This window comes from Agelaius tricolor, unplaced genomic scaffold (assembly GCF_023055355.1).
Source record: "Agelaius tricolor isolate 1412-34295 unplaced genomic scaffold, bAgeTri1.0.p SCAF_9, whole genome shotgun sequence".
Taxonomy (NCBI): Eukaryota; Metazoa; Chordata; class Aves; order Passeriformes; family Icteridae; genus Agelaius; species Agelaius tricolor.
Genome location: NW_027269269.1, coordinates 1,008,193 through 1,030,365, shown reverse-complemented (window position 1 = coordinate 1,030,365; position 22,173 = coordinate 1,008,193). Strand labels below are relative to the sequence as shown.

General features: G+C 38.9%; 1 protein-coding gene across 3 annotated transcripts in view; it reads left to right on the top strand.

Moving 5' to 3' along the window:
- The first annotated feature begins 793 nt into the window (after positions 1–793).
- Positions 794–22,173, top strand: part of FRY (FRY microtubule binding protein) — a 223,782-nt gene continuing 202,402 nt past the window's right edge. For 2 of the 3 annotated variants that reach the window (XM_071433957.1, XM_071433955.1), the window contains exon 1: positions 1,028–1,103. The gene's annotated coding sequence lies outside the window, so the exon portion shown is untranslated. Of the gene's footprint in view, positions 927–1,027; positions 1,104–22,173 lie in introns of those variants that run through there. The other variant, XM_071433956.1, reaches the window with a different exon arrangement.

Sequence of the window (22,173 nt, the reverse complement as noted above, 5' to 3'; positions counted from 1 at the left end):
CAACCTCCTCATACCTGTCTGTATTCCTACCTCTATTCCTGGTATTATTACAAATAATCTAAAGCAACATGAATGGGTTTAAGTCTTTCTCGGCTTACTCATTTCACACATACTGTTACCTTTTAAGCTACCCGAGACCTCAGACTTAAAACCCCATCCTTCAGCAGCTCCTCGGCGAGCAGATAATGGAGCGCTGTTCTCCTCGGGATGCCTCTCAGCAGCGGCACCGCGTTCCTGCTCCTCCCGATCAAAGCGCAGAGCACTCACCGCAGCTTCTCTCTGTTTTTTTGGACTTCACTCAACCCTTTCCGCCTTATTTTAGACCCGCACCCCATCCAGAATTTCAGATTAAGACCTCCTTGCTGACAGATACTACCAGCATTGCCGTTTCCCTGGAAGTCCCGATTTTACACCCTCTTTTCTATTTCGCACACCGAGCATCTCTCCTCACTAGCGGGGTTATCCGACCCAGCACACTTGCTGCGGGGAGCGTCGCTGGGATCGTGTGACACAGAGGGAACCCGCCCGGCCTGCAGCCGCTCCCGGCGCTGCCAGCCGGGCTCCACAGCCCCGCCGCCGGGCTCCTGCCACCTCCTCCCGAAAGTGCGGCGTGATCCCGGCCAGCTCTGCCAGGAAAGCTGCCTAGCTTTCCTGCCGCGACGCCCAGGTCGCTCCGTGCCTCCCCGAGGGGTAGAAGGCGGCCGCGCCTGCCATGCCCGCCCGCTCCCGGCACGGCACAGCCCGGCACGGCACGGCACAGCCCGGCCCACCGCCCCCCTCGCCTCTCGGGGCGTCCCGGCGGGGAGGAGCCCAGGGAGCTCCGGGCGGGGCGGCGCGATCTCGCCGCTGGCTGGGACTGCCCGGAGCCGCCTCCGCTGTCCCCATCTTCCCCCGCTCCCCCGCGGCGGCGGCGGCGGCAGGACCAGGTGAGGGCGGGGCGGTGCCCGGCTCCGCCGGGGGAGGGCCCAGGCGGTGGCGGCGGCTCCCGGTGGCGAAGGAGGGGCCGGGCGGGGGGAGCTCGGGCGGAGGGAGGCCGGGCTCAACTTGACAGGAGGGAGGGAGCGAGGGCAGGAGGCGCCGGTGGCTGCGCTCGCCGGGCGCGGGTGAGTGAGCGGGCGGCGGCGCGGGGAGGGCAGCGGGTGGCGGATGGCGGGCGGGCGCGTCCCGGCGGATGGCGGGCGGGCGGCCGGAGCGGGGAGGCGGCCTCGGCCGCGCCCGGCGGACCGGGAGAGAGGCGGGGACACCGGGCGGTCCCCGGCTCCGCTCCGGGGGCTCGCGGCGGCGGCGGCAGCGGCGGCTCTTCCCTGGCGGCGGCCCGGAGGAAAGTTTCGGGGATGCCGGTGAGGTGGGGGCTCCCCCTGCCTCTCCGCCGGCTCCTGGGAGCCCGGTCGCCAGCCGGCGGATGCCCGCCTTGATGCCGCCGTCGCTTAGCGCCCGATGGCAGACAAAGCCGCCTCCCCACCTGCAGCTCCGGCCCCCTCCCCGCCCGAGGCGGCCGCGGGGAGCGCGGGCCGGGCAGGCTGCCCTGCCGGGGACGGGCGTGGGGAGCGACACTGGCTCCTGAGCGCCAGCAAACTTATTTTTAGATGTGCTTCCCATCACAATGCGTCTTAAAAATAGCATGGTTCTTATTTAAGGAGTGGGAAATAAACTGGTTCTGGAGGCCTCGTGGTGGGATTGTTTTTTTTTTTCTTGAGCCTTTTCTTCTTTAGAGAGAAAAAAAAAAATGTTTCAGGGGTATAGGCAACTGTGGGCCGGTTAATATCCACAGGTGCACCTATGATGCTTCTACTACGCCTTCATTAAGGTCACCCCTGAAGCGTGTGAACAAAGGTACTCATGGCGTTGTCCTCCGCAGTGTGTCTTCGGTGTGAGACGCGAGGTCTGATGTACGTGCACACCTGATTCATGCAATACTTCCTGTAGGGTCACTCGAGCTTTTTTTGATCTGTCGTTTCCTTCTTTTTCTGTCCTGTCACTCATCTGCAAACGCCTGCAGCTTGTGGGTGATGCAGGCTGATGGAGTGATAACAGCCTGCAAGATCAGAGCTGTTTACTACTTTGTAAATGAATCTTTTGCTTTTGTTTTAGCTACTGTATCTCAATAGACTCTGGTGATGGAACTACCATAAAATAAATGGGTCTTATTGCACCGAATGTGTAATATTACATCATTTCTGTCAATGACCTCATCATGATTGCTTGCAAAACGTTTCTGATTTTTATTTTGAAGCCACTACAAATAATTGGGAGACTTGTGTAAAATGAAGCATATATGAAAATGGAAAAGTACACCTCCAATAGGGAAAGGAACTTAAGAAAAAACAACTGATTTGTAGAGTATTTTAAATTACAAAGGACCTCTGGATGTCACTTAGTTCTGTCTCCGCACTCAAAGCAAATCCAGTTGGGTAATGTTTCTCAGACTTTGTCCATGTGAGTTTTGAGTATTTCCAGGAGTGGAGGTTATGCAGTCTCTGTGATTATAGTGGTGCCAGTGTTTGACCATCTTTGTGGTGATTTTATTTTTCTTAATCTATTTGCAATTTCCTGGGTTGCAATTTGTTTGTGTTTCTTCTTATTCTGCCACTGTGCATCTCACATCCATCCATGGGTAATCACCCATGTACATTTCATGTACATCTGTAGTTTTAGACACTAGAAGAAGCCATGCTAGTGTTTTGAACCAAAGAATGGATTATTTCATGACATCATTTTAATTATAGTAGCTGGATTTTATTCTTATACATTGGAAATTTATTAATCACAAATATTTGCTTGACACTTCTTATTTATTTGAATGCAGTTAATAGCAGATTAGCATATTAATTTGAAATGCGTAAAGAATGCATAATGATGAAGACTATTTGTTGGTGCTTTTCTTAAATAAATGTCTCAAATAATTTACTCATCTCTGTCCCCTGGCCTTGTGTTCCTTAACCTGAAATTGAGATTCTTGCTACCAACTTTTGCTGGAGTACTTTCACCATCAACAGTGTCGTATATAATCTCTTAGAATGACAGAGAGTCTACTCATTTTAATAGAAGGAAAGCTTTTTGGCTTTAGTCTTGAGATAGATTTTCCTTGGGAAGGGATGTGCCATGAACAAGACAGTACAACCTGTTATTACTGAGAAGTTGCCTTTGTACTATATAGGCATTGTTTAATGCTCTGGAGTTGGTTGATATTTATGATGCTGTTGATGTGGTAAATTATGTGGGCACTTTTTTTTTTTTTTTTTTTTTTTTTGTCCAGCAGGAAAATAAAAGAAAGCTTCTGTGCTGTGCAGAATAAAAATCTGCATGTTCTCTACCATGGCATAAGGCTGTCAAAATTACTTGTTTCTTAATTTGTGCAAATTCTTGGATATTGCTGATAATGCCACAAAAGCAGGAGAATATATTTGTAATGTGTTTTATAGTGTGTCACTTCTGGACATGTCTGGGTAGTATTTCAAAACATTACTATGGTGCTGTTAATAGCAAATGCTTCTGAGTAACTCATGCTTTCCATTAGAGCCGTATCAAATAATTTATTAGAAGCTGTTTGAATGACTGGCTGCACTGAATTTGATGATATTTAGAATCATTTGATAAATAATTTAACTTATGTTTCCAGATAGCAGCTGCCTTTTTATAATGATGGGAACGCCTGATGGGTCCATTCAATGACTTGTATTAATTGTACTGAGCTTCCAGTCAGGAAGAAATCAAATCTATTTTTGTGGTGTCTTATATTATTTTATTTAGTCATGTAATGACTGTGTGAGACTTAAAAGTTCTTGACATTTATAAATCTCTTCTGCAAGCTTCTAAACTCTAGATTATGTATTCAAGATTTTAAACTTTACCATTTAAAATTTATTTTAGGTCTTTTAAAATGCTATTTTCTATTTCAAATGTGGACTGCATAGTCTGTTTATGTTTTTCCCAGTCTGTATTAATCTCCTCCTAGCATGTAATTATGGTAAAATAAATAAATAAATGACATATTACATTTCCACAAAATCAAACCTTTTCGGGGGTATAAAGGCTGTATTTTATTTGACAGTATTTGAGGGTGATTTGCATAGTTGGAAAAACAGTTTATCTTGGACTGTTAAGATCAAAGTCTTGGAAGAGGTGATCATCAGGATAGCAGTGATTCATATAATAAATTTCAGTTTGAATTTGGTCAACCACATAAAACTGGGAATGCTCTTGTTAGACTCACAAATGGTTTGCTTATTGTAGTGCATACAGAAGGGCTGTCAGTGGCTTTAACTTTATTGTTATAGGACAGAATTTCATAATGTAGCTCATACACTTTCATTTTTATGGCCTGGAGGACTGAATGTTGGAAAGGCTGTGCTAAATTAAACCTGGGGTCTGTGACAATGACTAATAAAATATGCTTCAGAGGGAATTGTGAGAACAAATGGGAGGTAATTTGCATCCCCTGCTCAAGGTGAATATGATGCTTTGTAGTTTGGAATTGGCTTAAAATCTGAATAATGTTTAATAGCCTCTTCAGATGTTATTATGCATAATTATGATAATTTTGGACATACTTGTTGCTGATATAAGTAACCAGTCTAGATCTGTGGCTAATTTGGGGGGCAGGTATTTTATGCTGGTGTTCTATTTGCATGCTTTTGCCAGACTGTTTCTAGACTCAGGCCAAATTTATTTAATGTTTTCCACCAGATTGAGTGATTGGGGATAATGTGACATTTTGGAAAAAGAGGTTCTTTTGCCCACAAAGTTTATAGTTGAACTGTAGTGGTGACAACACTCATCTGGATGTGAAACCTGCCCAGTTGCAGATTGCTTTTCTGTTTGTGTTAGAGCAAGGTCTTGAACAGAAGCTGTTTCTCAGAGAATCCCATTATCACCAGTTTGTAGGAAGGTCTGGGGCATGTATCTTTCAACTTCTTTTATGGAATTGACATAGAGACCATGCCTGTACTTGCTAACTAGGTCTTTTATTTTGAACTTGGAAAACATGTCAAGTTTGTGTTCCAACAACTGTCCTAGTGAGTTTTCAGGTATTTTGAATATAAACAGCATCTACAAAAAAGCCTGAAATTACACTGATACATACTAACTTGAGTCTCCTGAGCTCTAGGCTTGAGTTAGAGCTCAGGATAAAAAAGCATTGTTATAGTACAGTCTGTTCTTCCTGAATATTGCTTCATTGCAGTATCATATCATCTTGAATGAGGGATGCTTATCATCTCTCATTTATTCAAAGCAATTACTTCTGAATACTGAAGCAATTGCTTCTGATTCTTGGTGTTTATGGTTTCTGGTAAGAATAGGTTATGTGCTGTATGAGTATATATTTATATTTATGCCATTGTGTAGTGGAATAGCACCAGTCAGTATTACTCAGTGAATACCTCTGAGTCTAAGTATAAATTTCATTTTATTACTGATTAGGATTTTTTTTTACTTTTTTGAACTTTATAGATTTCACATGAAGCTCCATGGAGGGTTTTGAAATTGTGAAATTCTGCAGTTCGTACCACAAGCTCCTGACAGGCTCCATACTATGTTTGAGCACTTACATGTTTGAACTTTGATTGAAATTGCAGATAATGCTGTTCCAAATCAGTGCTTCCTCAGCTTCTGTGTGTGATGGGTGGCTTTACATTTCTCTTTTCCATAAAGAAATCCTTTATTTGCATAGATGCACCCAACTGGTTCTGAAAGGAGTGCTGCTGCTCCTGCTTAAGAGTTACCTTTCCTAGACTAGAAGTCAGTAGGCTGTGGTGTTGATCCCATGAAAACTCCACCAGTTTAAGTCATTGGTCACTAATATTTGTACTCATGTACGATCCAAACCCGTTTTTCACAAAATGCTTTGTGTTTGCAACACAGCCACACATTCTGTTCTCATCAGTGCTGGCATCACTGCTGCAAGCACGAGACTGCTATAGATGGCAGTGTCAGGCTGGGGAAACGGTGGGAGAATTTCTGGTGGCTACAGGCACAGGAGGTGAGAACTAAATGTGAAGCCTGAATTTCTGTCCCTAGTAATTGAAGTTCATTTGCCAAAATAGCACTGATAAAAATCATACCTTTCATTGACTTTTTGTTGTATTATCCATGTCAACCAAGAAGTGATCTTAAATGCTTTAGGCAAGTGTCTAAAAGGAGGGTTAAAAATGTAGTAGGTGTTTACTGTCATACTTAAGACTTACTTCTTGGAAATTTGTACTTCAGAAAAAAAGATTCTTATAAACCTCTTAACATATTTTTAAATGGGCTGGAACAATATGTGATATTACAAATAGTATTACTAAGGTCTATTAAATATTAGCCCATGGTTCATACTTCACTTAATTAGAGTGCTTTGAAAGGAGTTTAAATACAAGTGTCAGTCACCATCATAAATGAGTGATTGTTAGAATGTGGATTTATTTTATTCTTTTGCATCATAATACGTGGTTTGTCTTGGAGCAGCAATTGCAAGACCTTCATACCAGGCCATGACAGACCATACAAATTTGGCATGGGATTCCAAACTGGAGCACCTCACTGGAGTAAGACTGGAACTTCTTGGGCCACTCCACTTGTAGGGAGTGGAAGACATTCAGCAGTGCTATAGGGTATTGCTGTCTTCTAAGTTAAATAATAGGTGTATTCTTATTTAGATAGAAGTTAGTTTTCAAAGATAGGCTCTTTGGACAACAGATCCCTGAAAAAGAAACTTTGTCTCACCTTCTGGAAAGCTTTATTTGGAAACAGAACACCTCTATTAATTCACTGCAGGACTTTTACTGTCATCATTTTATGTGTACCTGACAAGCTGAATTAAAACAATGCAGTGACATTTGGGTTTGGTTTTTTAACTTGATGAAATCAGCTGCTACATCCTTAATATTTTGTTTCAGATGTCTTTACTTAAAAACCCGATTCCATGCAAAAACACTAATATTTTGAGTAGATGATATTGTTCTTCAGAAAAAGTACTGCACACTTGTGTACTTGGCATAAGGAAAATACAAATTGGTGCTTTCAGAAAGGAAGCTAAATTTCTCCTGTGGTAGACACAGACTTATTTGTCAAGACTGACAAGTTTAGTGTTACTGGGCAAGAGTGTAACTTTAACCTCTGTGTATGTGATGAAATACCCCAAATGATGCTGTAGTTAGTGTTGGCATTGAGGGTGAAATGACAGAAAACAAGTAACATAATTGTTTGTAATTGTACCATAGCTGCCTAGGCTATTGCTAAGTCAGTGATAAAGGCAATCTTAACAGACTTCACAGAATTCATCAGTCTCACTTTTTTTTTTCTTTTTCCCCACAGCATGATGAGATTTGAAATGAGTTAGAAGGAAAGCTGTATGCTTAGCATTTGTTCAGAAATTATTTAATGAATCTGCTTAATCTATAGATGTACTGTCAACTTGGTTATTACTGAACGAGCATTTTCAGTAACTGAAAATTCTTCATCTTATATACATAAAAAGTTGTATGCATTGCTTGTTAGGGATATTTTTAGCAATAGATGTTCTGAGAGAGGGATTGTTTTGGCTATTAATAGTTTCAATAGACAGCCTTTATTAGAAGATTGAAAATGAAAATAAGATGATTCAGATCTTTCATATTATATTTGCCTATTTCTTCTGTCTCCTGATTAAACATGATCACCATTAAGAGCAAGTGTGCCCTCCTGTGAAGTTTGGAGTTAGTAAAGCTCATTTTGTTATAAATTTGTATTTTATGGTTCCTCTGATGGTTATGATCAGTGTTTTTATTATGTTGAAGGCATGGTAAGGTTTCTCTCCATGTGGACTCTGCTAATGTGTAATATGATGTGAATCCATACTCCAGCCTTCATCTCATTCCAGGCATCTATTGGAGCTGTTTGTCAAAAGCTAGTTCTTCACTTGGCCATCTGTTTATGTAAAGCATGTAGCAATTTAACCACCTTAGAGGTTGCTATCCTGTCAAAAATCAGTAATATCTGTCAAGTGGTTCAAAACTATTGGGAGGAGAAGAGAGAGATGTTTGCAGACCTCGTGATCACATAAGCTTCTTAGCTTTAGCAAAGCAGACCTGAAATCTGTATTTTAATTATTCTCCAGCACTTGGGATTCTGATGCTCTCCTTAAAGAGATATGTCCCCAAAAAGAAAATTATTTGTGTATGAAAGTTTAAAATGTGTGCTGAAACCAGATAATATTTCTTATAATGCTTAGTGTCAATAGGGCTTTTCTAAAAATACTGACTTCTTTTTAATAACTGTCAGACCCGCATTTTTCCCTCTGTAAATTATAAGATTTCATGGATATTTTGTTAGCAGTAATAGCTACAGTTCATTCAAGCAAGACATTTTGATGAGTATTTATTTTACTTAATATCCTTTACTTGATACCCTTCCACTTAATATCCTGAATGTCTGTTAGAGTTTGTACAAGGAGTGCAGAGTCACATGTAGGATTGGGTCACCTGTAAAAAACAGTAGATTTAACATATACTGTAAATACAAGGCTCCTGCTAGAAATACTTGTGGAGTAACATATTCTAACATTATGATTATCTCAGTTGTTTATTTTTTTTTTATGATGTGTTATTTCAGTTCTGGTTTGTTGCAATGTCATTTAGCAATCTTGTTCTGGAAGTCATATTAGAGAAGTCATCTTGAAATTAATCCATACCATGCAAATAGGAAGTTGTCCCATAACAAATTAAAATCAATATCTTGCTTCTTTAACTGCAGAAAGAAGAATAGAAAACTGTTTTCAGTCAATAATGATCAATCCCATTTAAACCTTGCAGGACTCTGAAGTGTGTTTTTGGTATTGACATGCTGTACATTCTCAGGAGTTGTCTTACTGTAAAAACAGGAGGTGAGAAGTAAAATCCTGAAGAGGGAGATAAAATAAAAGCAAAGATTGCAAAAGTAAATGTCATTTTTAACTTAAGGAAACTTAATAGGTTGATAGGAAGGCATTGGAAAGGTGAGACTGGATGGAGATGGAATGAATGAAGAGCATAATAAAGAATCAAGGGGAAGAAATTACCACTTATGGGAAAAAAAATGAGGGCCAGTAAAGCCTTTTGAAAATCATTGGTGTCCCACTAAAAGTAGAGCATATACCTCTGAATATACTAATTTGAATACATTCTTCAAAAGGATCTGCAATATTCTTAGACTCACGTTAAGCTGACTTTTTCAATAGCTTCTTAGATTTCATTGCAAGATTTAGCTGTGACAATTAGTTAGCTGTGACTAATTTGCTAGCTGTAAATCATCCAGGCCTGAATCCTCACTTCTCAAAGTTTGTCTCATAAAACGATAAAGTAAAATACTTTGTAAGTCTGAATGAAGAGTGTCAGAACCATGTGAGAATTCCGTATTCCCTGTTTAGGAGCAGTACTGGAAGGCTTACACGACGGGGCCTTTTTGTCACCACATAGGCTTAATAATACTGCAGTGGTATTTTTTCCCCAGTCTAAGCATGGCAAGTATAACAACTGTGGCCATTTACAGTAGTCTCATTAGGAGGTACAAGAGCAAAATAAAATGAGTTTTATTTTGCTCTTGCAGTTCCTAAAATGCTTACTAATGTCATCTTGGAAAGTAAAAATACACAATTTGTTTTCATGCTTTGTGCACATAGTGTGTCTTGTTGGAAAACACTGCTGTTGTGCTATTATAAAAGGATGAGAGAACAGCTGCCTGTATATTTAGCCCTGAGTGTTGTCTTAGGTCAGACTGAGTGTTTCTGAAAGGGCGAGAGAAGGTCATATACCATCAAGGAAGCTGTGATCCAACTGCTTCTGAGGTGTAAAACGAGGAGGAGGAGGAAGGAGGGAGCAAATCAGAAGGTGCAGTGCTGCTAGAGTTTGGGAGATGGAGAGGAATGGGTCTGCCCCCAGCAGAAGTCAGACCTTGGCAGCTGCGTCTGTACTGCTGTGTCCATGGGTCTGGATGTGGACACCTTGCTCAGCTGAGCTGAGCCTGGAGCAGTTTGTTGTACAGGGCATGCGCCCAGATCCAAGGACAAGCTGAATGGTGAACAGTATAAAGAGTTGGTTTGGTGCTCAGGATGGCTTGTACTGCCTTGTTCTCTGGTAAAAGATTTTTAGGGTGCTAAAGCTGTATATAGGCTTATGGAAGTACCAAATTCTTAGTGATGTTATTTAGAACAAGTTGTTCTAAATTATTTATGAGTCCTTGGAAGAAACTGTGTGGATATTCTTCGCCCGAGGTAGTGGCTGCAGATTGTTGAGCAGGAAATAAGGTCCAGAGGAAGGCATATTTCCCACAGGAGCATAGCTATGGGTTAGATTTGGTTCTGAGCTTTTTTTAATAGTGTCAACTGGCAACAAACCAGCTTGAATTCTTGTTGTGCCCAGTTGCATTGCTTAAGGTTCCTATTTTGTATTTTAATTAAATACAACTTCAGAGCCCAAAAGCTATGGTCTGGGGGGTTCTTTTCTTCTTACTCTCTCTCTCTGTTTTAGGGGGAATGGGGATACAAGACTGTTTTAATCTGAATTCTGCATTGGGTTTCAGCTGCAAATGCTAATGCAATTTGCACAAATAAGAGGCCAAAAGGAACAGTCAAGAACATATTCTTATCTCTGGCAGATTGCACAGTGTGCAAACTTCTTCATAAATACAGGTATTTAATATGATGACATGATTAACTTTTGCCAGCTTTCCACTGATTTTTTTTTAGTGAATTTTCAATTTAAATTTATAAGCATATTTAAAGAGTGAGAGTGGGATTTTTAATACATTTATTATAAAAAATGGAAAAGGCTAAAATTTCCTTAGTTCATACAGTCAAAGTTGTCAGTAGAGAGAAACAGTGTGGAAAGTGAATGTTGCTGTAGCTGACTATTTTCCATTGTCTTTAGAGTGATTTCCATGCTATCCTTTTCCTATCACTACTTTCTTTCTTCTGCCTTGTAAGTATTGCTGTGGAGTCTTTCTTCTGTTAATAATTCTGGTCTAGTAATTCACATGCTAATACCTAGCTTTGAGGTATATAGTAACAGGATCTACAGTCCCACTATTCACAAATGAGTCTCCGTTCTTTAAACAATCTGATTATCTTCCCCATCCCTTGGGAGGATCCACAGTGCTGCCTCTGGGACTCTAGAACAATTTGTGACTGATCAAAGTCTGCTGATTCTCAGGCAAGTGAATCCACCTGAGAAGGAGCCCTGTTCAAATGATGTCTAAAGCATTTGGTAATGTTATTACTCTTCTCCTCATTTCTGCCACTATTGAAAAGTGAGGGAAAGGAGGAAATGGCAAGCTGGTTGGCTGTTGTTTTCATAGATTTGCATAAATCACATAGGGGGTTTGTTGTTTCTTTTCCCTTTTGGGAGATGGGGAAGAATAGCTATATCCTTAATATGCCATGTAAGCCATATTTGAGTATTGCTGTGACAGGTGGCTCTTTGTATACAGTTTCTGTTATTATTACAGTAGTAGTTAGAGTAGGTTAAAAATGTAAATTAATATTTTGTTCTCTTAATAAAAACTGTGATTGAAAAGGAATGCAAAAGGCAATAGTTAAACAGCTCGCTACCTATTGATTGAGTACTGTGATACTGTGTGGGTGAAAAGTTAATGTTGATATCCTTGAGGATGGCAGGTTACTTTGCTTAGCAGAAATTACAGAAGATTCTGAATAAGTTTGTGAATGTTTGTTATGTGAAATTCAGTGTTGACATATATTAGGTTCTACTTTGTTGACAAAGGGAATAAAATAAAATACATATACATCATTGGGACATCAGAGTAAATATCCCTCTGTGTTGATGGATTGATAGATAAGTCAGACCCTGCAATTATTTTTTTCCTGACCCAACCAGTTATGAGCAAAGACATGGAGATCTCTGTTTATGTGAAGCCATTTGCAGTCAAGAAAGAGAGTAGAAGTTGGAAATTGTCAGCAATGATAAGTTTGCTTTGGAAACACTTCCTATAAAGCAAGATTGAGAAGATTGGCACTTTTAAACTTTTCCCATTAGAACTATATGCGGAATAATAGCCTTGATGAGGAAAGGGAATTGTGTGTTCTCTCTATCCTTTTTGATGAAAGGCTAAAGTCTGTGTAATAAACTAAAAAAAGTCAAGTATGCAAGAACTTCTTTTTAGATGCTGTGTCATTAGTTTATGTAATTAACTGACAAAAATATCTGAGCAGTGAGAAGATTCTGTTATTTCTACAACAAAAGATTACATGCTTAAATGCAATATATACATTTAAGTATTCTTGAAGTCCTTTCTTCTGTAAATCCTTGCACTTCAAAATACAAGCAAAACTAGTTGGAGCAACTAAAGAGACACTTTCCCAATCCAGAACTGTCCGCTGACGAATTTCTTGCACCTTCTGTCAAACCATCTGCCGCAGGCTAATGAACAGACAGCATGCTGGATTAGATGTAGCTCTTGCATGAGCTATTTTGATAGCTCCTGTGTTCCTTTCAGTGGGAACTCTGTGATTAAGGAAGCTTAGAGTTAAATTTTTGAGGGCAGGGGTGGGCAAAGTGTTCTTTCTTTGAGCTTCCGCACTGCAGGATTCCGTTGACAGAGAGGAGTGACAAACCCACATCGCTGTTTTTGAAGCATGTTTCAATGCTTTCTTATAAGCCTTCATTTAGCAAAAGAACATCTCAGTAACCTGTGTCACATGCCCATGGGAAGTAATGACTGCATTGAGAGGAGTGCAGAGTTGTGCTTGTTTTGGGCTGGGAGATCTTCATAATTCCAGGCACCAAACATCACTCTGTGGTACAAAGCAGATACCAGAGCTGGAGCTACAGCCTAGCTAGAGCAAGTACCAGCTTCACTTCAGACCTCTGTCTCTGAGGAATCACCACCATGACCTCTTAGAGTTTCTTCCTGTTGTGTCTCTGGGTAAGATACCACCTGTGTGAGCTGACACTGAAAGGCAGCGCAACAAACACAAATTTGCAGCTAGAACACAAAGAATAAATTTATTTATTATATTACCTCATTAACTGGGGGATCCCCCAGCAATAGCAGGCAGAGGCACACAAGTGGAGAGGCAGGCACTGTTAAGTTTTGGTCCAATGCTAGAGAATCACTGGCCTGCAGTTCACACAGGTTTATCAAGGGCTATTCCAGCTGCAAGGTCATTTGAGCAATTTACAGTCGTCCTCACCAGTCTTTTACTTTTTGACACATTCCTCCCAGCACACACAAGTATTTTTTCTAGTAGCAGACACAGATCTTGTGTTTGAAGCTCTCTCTATACAGACTAGCAGAGAAAGTATTCATTTATTTATATATATTTTTATATATTCCAGCATATGCCCTTTTGAAGTATTCTTAGATATGCTTCATAGATGTATTTGTGAGGGATCCAGTTTTACTTTAAGTCAATCATTCTTGCATTTGTCAGGATCGAAAAAAAGTTAATGATGCTGTTTGGTCACTCTTTAGTGATTCCTACAATTGCTGTTGAAATGGGAGCTGCTCATAAACATCAAAGATCCAGTACCAACAACAGTAGGTGGAAGTGACTGGCATTACCATCAAGCTGTCAGTGCTGCTGGTGGCTTTCCAGTCTCTAGACCTGCTTATGACCAAAGCAGAAGCACATCACTGGACACAGGTGGGCTGCTCTGAGGACAAAGGAGCAGTGAATCAAAGGATGCTCTTCCTACAGTGTGGTAGTTGCAGGAAAAACATCCTTTTTGCCTGCTAAACCACCCATACAAGTAGCTGGACTGAATCTGTGTTGACCTGTCAAGTGTTCTTGCTTGATACTACATTTGCTCTCTATAAAATGATATTTGGCTCATCATTACAGGCATTTTGCATGTAGATCGACAATGCAATTTTTTTCTTTTGTTTGATTAGGGTTTTTTTAATAAAGTGTTGAAGAGTGAGTGTGCCCAGGTGTTCCTCAGCACCACAGGAGCTTCTTTGGTAGCAGAAATTCTGATGGCTTAAAATTTTTGCTAAAACAGCTATGACTTAATGATGCCACTGCAAGAAAATCCACAAAGTGAAAAACCATTATGGTCATATTGGAACAGTCTGTGCGTTGTGCCTGCGTGCTAATAACCAATCATTGGAACTAATTGATTTTTTTGCCCAATCTGATATACAGCCCATTGTCTTTGATGTATTTCATGAACTCCCCTCATACAGTAAGTTGTATGTAGATAGAGCACAAACAAAAAAGCCACTGTGGATATTACTGATAGATCAACTATTTCAGTCCATGCTTTCTGTCCTGGCATAACTTGAGTGACTTCATGCTTTCAGTGTGCCTACTTTCAATGAACTGACCGGCTTAGCTTACGTAACTGTCAAAGAGGGCAAGAGTCATTGCAGTTCATTTGTTCATCTCCCCCAGCTGTGCATAAATCCATGGAAGTTAAAACTAGATTTGGGGACTTTCTGTAGTTAATGTTACTGGGTTGTGATCTCCATTTTATACCTGAAAAGGCTCTGACATCTCTGTGTAAATACTTGTTTTTATTCTTTTATATGTAGGCATGTCAATTAAACTCAGAAACTAAAGTTGCTAATCACAGGCATTCTGGTGACCAGCTAGGGCATGATATTGTGTTCTGTAGCAAGTCTCCTTAATATTTTTTACACAAGTTTTTTCACAACATATGGCTAAGTGAACTAAGACTGATCTGCTGGAAGTCCTTTTCTTTTTCTCTTTCTCTGCCTGTTTATTTACCAGCTTAAATGCTTTAAAGCTGTCATTGTTGTTTCCTGAAGTATAATCAAATTTCTTCAGTATTTGGGGGGTGAGGAACAGATTTCAGGGTCTGCCTCTTAGTTTTGCTTGTCCCAAGCAAGGCCATGAAAGGCTAACTAATTTCACCCATGTGAGATCTGTATCCTCCCCAGCTGACACCTGCAGCAGCTCAAGCAGCACTGGACACTTGTGTGTGTTTGAAACTAAATCAAGACCCTAATGCCATATAAGAGACATAAATCAGTTACAGTATCCCAGAGCTACAATATCCTAATAATTGCTGACATGTGTCCTCTGAACTGTCTTGAGGAAAAATTCTAAGGTCAGAAATTTTATGGCACTTGATGCTCTTAAAGAGGCAAGGAGCATAATTTAATGAACTTCTAAGATGTGGACTGCTGTACTGTAACTCTTTTGAATTTGTCTGTATCCTCACTGCTGCTGGAAGAATCAATCCCACTCAACATCACTGAGTGCATTAGGCTTTAATAGCATTTTGGGCTGGGTCCAGTTATCATGACAAGTAATCTTTCAAATATATATAATTTTAAAATTTGGAGTGTAGTCATATCTGTTTTTGAAATTTAGATAGTGTTGCTATTTTTAATTAAGTTGGAACTATTTTATTTTTATTTAATTTCCACTTAAACCTATCAGTCATAACCAGAATGTACTGCATCCATTAACTGTCTGGCCTTTTATTTTCTAAAAGATCTGAAAACTCAATTAAGTTTTAATTAGTTTCTATAGTGCAGATTTTGGTGGGTGTGTTGTTAATCTTTTTTTTTTAAAGATTGAAACTAAATCCACTCTAGCTTGCCTTATATAACCTCACACTTTTGAATATCAGCTGTGGAATATTGCTCCACAATTTAAATTAAAAAATCCCCATACTAAGTCTCCATCATTGGGCTATGTATGATTCAGAAAGTCCTGTGGATTTCGCTGCTGGTCAGATGGAAAACTACATTAAATAGGAAAATAACATATTCCACCACAGTCTTGTTTAATATTCATCATATAAATTTTACTACTTTAACAGATTATTGAGACTTAGTTGGTGGTCAGAGCGAAAGATAACAAACATAGCATTTTTTACATAACAATGTTAAAATGGCCAAGTTTGTTCAAGGCAAGATTTTCAAATAGCAGTTTAGTTTATTTGCTGTTTCTTGAAATAAACATTTTCTTCTCTAAAGAAGTATTTTCCATATTTTTTAATAAGCTCTTAAGTTTCATCCTAAGCTAAACAATAAGGTCTCATTTGAGGATGCTGATAGCTTTCAGTACTTCTAGTGAAATTTCTTCAATATTATCAGTTCCTCTAGTTAGGCTTTTATTAAAAAATCCAGCCTATTTGCATGAATTGTAACTTTACCATTATAATTTAACTAGGAAGTATAATTTGTGTAGGTAGGATTGTACATTTCTCCTTTTGGATTGAAGTTAGAACAGTTAAACAATTTGAAGTTCAAGTTCTGAAACCTTGTCTTAGGTTTGTGTGACCTGTTTGCTGAGTGAGCTTGGCTGTCTGTGAGACCATCTCTTCAAAGTCTTGTAGTCAAATTGTGTTGTGATCTGAGAGTACTGTGCTTCATTACTGGGGTTATAATCCATGGTTGTAAATAGTGCAAATTGCATGGTAAGAAATGGCTCCTAATGTCATTTGGTGCACCTGCTATCCAGTGTATGAATGAGGAGATTGAGTCAAGAGCCCAAGTTTTGCCTTGTGTGTGGTCAGGATCTTCCAGTTCCTTGGCAAGCTCTGAGAAGATTACTGAAGATCACTGAGACTTAGTGTTTGTGCAGGAGTAAGGAAGCTGAAACAGAAGAAGTTTACAATGTGTTTAAGCTGAGCTGAACTGTAAGTATAATCCTGGGGCCCTCTGTTGCTGGTGGAGCAGCTTCTGCTCTCTGAAAGATGTGCATTCTAGTTGTTTATATTCTCATATGGAGCATTAGGGTTAACTGTCTTGGGAATGTGTGTATCACTGGCTGGCTTAAAACATGGAAGTGTGGTGACCTTGTCACTGATGCACAGGAAAAAGTATTTCCAAAATTCCAATACATGCATTTTTCAGTGGTATTTTGAGTCTTCCCCCCACAGCCAAGTCCCCCAGTTTATATACTCATCATGATGTTTTATGGTATGGAATATCTCTTTAGCCAGTTTGAGTCAACTGTCCCAGTCATGCTCTGTCCCAGCTTTTTGTGCACCTGCTCACTGGCTAGTATGGGAAACTGAAAAGTCCTTGACTTAGGGTGAGCACTACTTAGCAACAACCAAAACATCACAGCATTGTTAACGTTATTCTCATACTGAATTCAAAATACACTGTACCAGCTACTAAGGGGATAATTAACTTCATCTCAGCTGAAACCAAAGGGAGGCTGCCAGCTCTTGAAGGTGACACAGAGTGTAGTCCCACACTTCCCAAACAAAAAGAGTAGAGCAGTCTTGACATTATCCAGCGTCACCCAGCGAACAGCCCCCTTTGCCAGACAGTCTGGTGGTCGTGAAGCAACTTCCTTTTAACTGTGGTGAAGATAAGGAATGTGTAAGGGAAATACCACACAGTTCATCATTTTAACCAAGAACAATATGGGAACAATATTAAGGACTTACTGGAAAGGGACATGAACTCTCTGTGTATATCACAGTTTCTATGCTGTTAATGCTGCAGTTAGATTTTTGCATATTAGAGACACATTAAGATTTTTATATATTATAAAAGCCTTAGAAATGGCTGCCAGGATGATAATGAGATGCTCAAAAGCATGACTTTAATCTGTACTCCCTGGAGACCCCAGCAGAGGTATCATAAGTTGAACACCTTTGTAAAGAGTTGGGAAACAAGAAATGTTGGCTGTTCTGCTTTCCAAGGTGAGGGGAGAAACCTTGCAGCACTAAAGCATTGAGGGTGTCTCTTCTAGATTAATGAGCTACATAAACAATTTTAACAGTCTGGAGGGGAAAGGAAGCATGATTGTGTGTTGGAACAGCTAAAAGAGAGTGAGAATTAACAGTATCAAGAGTATTGGAGAAACACAGGGGAAATGGGTGAAGAAAAAGCTAATTAGGCAAAAAAAGAGAGAAATTAGAAGAAAATCGCTGAAAGGGACAAAATAGTTGGGCCCAAATGAGCTAGAAAAAGATGCATTTTTATGTGTACATATATGTTTAATAATGCTGGAAAACATAAAGAAACAGAAAGAAAACACTGAAATTGTGTCGTTGAGATTATACCAAGAAGACTGCCAGATATGACATATTTAAATTAAGGTACTCTCTGAAAATAAGAGAAATAGTTCTAAAACTGAAGAGTGACTTTAAAATTTATAAGGTTTGGAAGGTCAGCCATTTCCCAGTTTGTGAAAAAAACACAGAAGAGGTATTGCATTCAGACAGTAAAATCCATTCTGAATTTTGCTAGTGGTATTTCAAAGCTATATATTTATATTTAGCAGTAAGAGAGGAATTGGCTGGTTCTTAGACAGCTACCATTTCAATATTGGAACAATGAAAATTTATTGGTATTTTGGAAGCTGTGTAGGGTTCATGATGTAATAAGAAAGACATGTTCATGGTGTAATAAGTAGAATATTGAGTAATCCAGCAGCTTGGTCTAATATTAGTTTACAGATTCACTGATTAAGGCTGGGAAGGGAAGAACAGTGTTGCCATGGTGAAGTCTATATGATAAAGCACAAGCAGAACAAGCTAGTGAATAATTGATACATGTCTAAGATTAGAAACGATCATTTGCAGCTTGTGCTTTGATGTTCATGCATGCTTTTTACTTTAGAAAAGCTCAGAGAGACACATTAGCACAGACTGTGACAGATTTTTGCATGAACTTCTAGGTAAAGCACCAATGACTTATGTGTGGAAGAGCACACAAATATACAGTTACTGCTGTGCTAAGATTGAAAATTCAGGCGTAAGCCAAAAAGTTCCAAAATGGAAAGTTGTTAGCGTGGGATATATTTGGCCAGCCTGCATGTATTACTATATTTCTTTAACACGGAAGACAAATAAATAAGAATGTTTATCATAAAATTCAGTAAGATAAGCTGTAACCTTCTGCCTATGCCATTATCTCCTTCTGGATTTAGTAATATAATTTTTTAAACTTTAGTTCAGAAGTAATTTAGTGATATCCCAGACCATCTTGAATTAAGGAACAGTAGTTTTCAGTCCTGATAAAGTTTAAAAACAAACCTTTTCAAAACGGATAAAAATTTGACTGCTTTTGCAAAGGTATCTGAGTACAATAATGGAAACAATTTTTGTGGGATAAAGCTGTAGATCTGCTTGAGCAAAGAACTGCAGGCATCATGCCTTTATAAAGTTTTGCTTTATGAATGTGTGATTTAGTTTTATAATTGTATGATGGAAATCAGTAAACATAGACAATAGTTCTAAATACAGTCTGTCTTCCCTGTAGCAAACATTACTTCTCATAAATTCCTTTTTAGAAATCTCAGTAGCAAGAGCTATTTTTCCTTGTTATATACTCCCTTAAAATAAATAAAATATATGAAGTTGACTTGTGTAGAACAATCTTGAGGCTGAGGGTTTTGTTTTCTCTGCTTGCAAGCTGAATGAAATTACTTAGGGAGGAAAAAGAATGATCAGTATGGATTAATCCCTGTATAAATACTGTATAATTTTTTTTTTTTCACTTTTTTGATGCCTCAAGTTTGCAGGGCATTTTATAGTACTCATTAAAGGAAACATCTGCATGTTCGCTAGTGTAAGTTACAAGTTCGGTTAATCTCTGGTTTAAGTTTTAAGAAGGTTGTAACAATATACAAAAACTAGTTCAGTAGTTACTGTGAAATAGTGATGGCAATTGTCAAAGGATAGAATTAAGAGATACTCTAAAGAATTATGGCAAATGTGAGTATCAAGTTTAATTTTAATTCACTTACTGCCTAGAATAAGTAAGGAGTAGCATAGAGCACAAAACAAAATGTTTGAATTTGTATTACATGGTGAGGCACTTGACTTCTTTCATTAACTTGTGAAGCTGCACAGGCTTCCTGTGCTTTTTTCTGTTGAAAAATAGACAAACTGGCACTAATGATTACAAAGGAATCAAGACATAAAAGCTAAAAGGAAAGGGAGAGGGTTTGAATTTCTTAAACATAGTATGGATAGAGGATCATTGAGGTATACTTCACACATATAAAAGTGATCAGCAGTTTTTTTGTCAGCTGGTTTGTAGTATGTCTAAATATTCTTATTTTCCTCAGACAAAGTGTTTAAAGATTGGGGGTTCAGACTAGAGTTTTGTTGCCTGTCCCAGAACTGAATCAAGTACATTGGTGTTTTATATATAATGAATGTTTTATACAGACCAACCATGATCTGTGTAGAAGAAACTATTCCAAGCTTGTCTGCTTTTTGTACTTGTATGCACACTTGCCTGCACAATGCTTTAAAAAGGGGTTTATACAAAAAAGGAACAAGGCTTTGTATCTGAAGCAGCAATCCCTGTAGATGTAATAATAATACTTTGTGAGGTCCTCTTCAAAAAGATTTTGATATAGAATGGTTGTGTTTCCCTCTGCATTCTTCAGTCAATGTTATATTTGATATTTGAAAACATCCTTATTAATTGCAAAAAAAGATAGGATTTCCCAGTATGTTGAAGGTCTCAGATAAACATGTCATTGGGGAATGTGAACTTGATAAATACACCTTTGAGAACAGACTGGTGAAGGTTACTTTTTGCAAGAAGGGAGTTGTAGCTTGCCAATTAAAGTGGAAGCGAAAATTATACAGATCAAAAGCTAATAACTGTAATTATCCTCAAAAATAAAAAACACTTATCTTTTAGCATGGCCCCATCATTAATGGGAGACTCTTCAGTGAATGGCAGGTGTTGTCTGGTCCTTGTCTTCCTGTTCATCCCTTTGAAATGAAAGTCTGAGGGCTGCAAAGGTTCCCCTCTGGATATTGCAGTTGGCAGTTCCTTGTGTGCTGCACTGAGCTGGGATCACAGTGTTGGCAGCAGAGGTGCACCTTGTGTGACCAGTCCCACACTGTCCTCTGAGGCTCTGCTGGATGGAGCTGATGTGGGCTGGCTTTTGAGATCTACTGGTCAGTTAAAATTACATTTCAAAAATTACATTTCAAAATTAGACACAATGAAGGAAAGCTGTGTAATTCCATAAATGCCACAGACACAGTTATTTCCCTGAATTAGCTCTTCAGAATTTTCAAAGTAACATCTTGAAAAAAGTGGCAGCATTGAAGTCTGTCTGTTTTTGTGTGCACACCTCCAAAAAGGCAGAGGGGGTATCTTCTTTTTAATAGATGAGTGAAGGGTTAAGCCTGTATTTCTGCTACTTGGTACTTGCTGTTTTTCTATTAGATATCTCCATAATTTTTTCCTGTGGCCTTATTTCCCATATTGGTTGCTAAGCATCAATAAATGAATTCTGTATATGTTACTGTCTATGATTTGCATACAGGGGAACATTATCACAGAAGTTGCATGCATTTGTTAATATTTGTTTCCGTTATTTCATTATAAGTGGTTGTTTGGTTTGGTTTGGGTTATTTTTCAGAAAAGCAGATAGTACTGAGTATTGCAAATCACAGATATTTTCAAGTTTCTCTCTCAAAACGTGGAATATGATGTAGTTTTCTCTTTTTATGATAGAGTAGTAGACATTTATCAGAGGCTTCACTGTCAGAGACCAACAGGTCTGGATCTTCGGAGCATGGTGGAGAAGAGCAGCACATTAAGGACTCACTATTAATAATTTTGAGATATTAATAGTGAGATATACTCACTATTAATAATTTTAAGGTTGTTTACTCAAGATACATGTTCATCTCGTTTCATTGGTGTGAGTTTCAAATAAGGTATCGCTTGCTTTATTCTGAAGCATGATTAATTGTGGTTTATTGTACAACCAAAAAAGCAATACTGATTGCAAATATAAAGGTATTCTTACAGATACTTTCTGAATTGTTTAATTTTTCTGAATGAAGTAATTTAAATAAGAATTTTACAGCAGAATGTCTGTTTTTAATTTATCTATTGTTTTGGAAATCTTTAATGATTCTGATTCTTGATTTCATTTTCGAGATTGCCATCAGTGTGACATCTAGAAAATTCACTCACTAAAAATATTATTTAGACCACTCATATTACCGCGTCTAGGCACCTGGAGTTTGGTTTTGTATTTCTTTTTTGGTCCTTTTTTGGCTTTAAGTATTTTCATAAGTGGGCTGTAAACTGATTGGTATTACAACTAGAAGTGACTTACATGCTATTTTCGTTAGTCTTTCTTCTTAATTGTTCTCTCTGAAGGAGTGTACTTTAAGTGTAAAGACATAACAGATGTATACATAAATTCTAAGTCAAGGGGAGGCCTTGTTTGGTTGTTATTTATATTTATTATTCAATTTCTACTCTTCTATATCTAAAACGCTAGAGTTACTTGAGATG